The sequence below is a fragment of the Heterodontus francisci genome, chromosome 34 (genome assembly GCF_036365525.1).
Source record: "Heterodontus francisci isolate sHetFra1 chromosome 34, sHetFra1.hap1, whole genome shotgun sequence".
Classification (NCBI taxonomy): Eukaryota; Metazoa; Chordata; class Chondrichthyes; order Heterodontiformes; family Heterodontidae; genus Heterodontus; species Heterodontus francisci.
Window position 1 is genome coordinate 13,015,891 of NC_090404.1, and position 706 is coordinate 13,016,596.

Here is a 706-nt window from a genome sequence, read left to right on the forward strand (position 1 = left end):
CCACCACCTGCAAATTTCCCTCCAAGCACACACCATCCTGACTTGGAACTATATCACCATACCTTCCCTGTCACTGGGTCAAAATCCTGGAACACCTTAACAGCACTCTGGGTGTACCTATCCCAACTGGACTGCTGCAGGTCAAGAAGGCAGCTCACCACCACCTTCTCAAGGGCAATTAGGGATGAGCAATAAATGCTGTCCTAGCCAGCGATGCCCACATCCCATGAATGAATTTAAAAAAATGTTGCAGTTGGAAATATTGCATTGTACTCCATAATCTCCCCACACCATCCTTCAGCTTATTGCAAGAGTACAGTCTAAGATTTGGCACTGGAATTTCCTTGCATTAGCACAATCTCAGTTCTACACGATATTTTGAGCTCTGTTAATTGTTTGTACCCAGACTGCCCCCCTCTCTGTGAAAATGCCAAGGAATCTCCGGGCCTGGATGTGGTGTACAGGGCAGTTCAGCTACTGCTGGATACAACTGCAAAATTATTTTCTTTAAAACAACCACATCCTGTGCAACTGAGGCCATTGATCTGTGTCTAATTATTTCTGTCAAATTCCAGTTATACACCTAATGACATCCAGAATGCTGAAACCAACACTGAGAAAAAAACACAAAGATAAAATGACTGCAGGCTCAGTTGAGTATCAGAAACATTTTCAGTATTTAATTTTGATGATTTTCAGTGTTTAT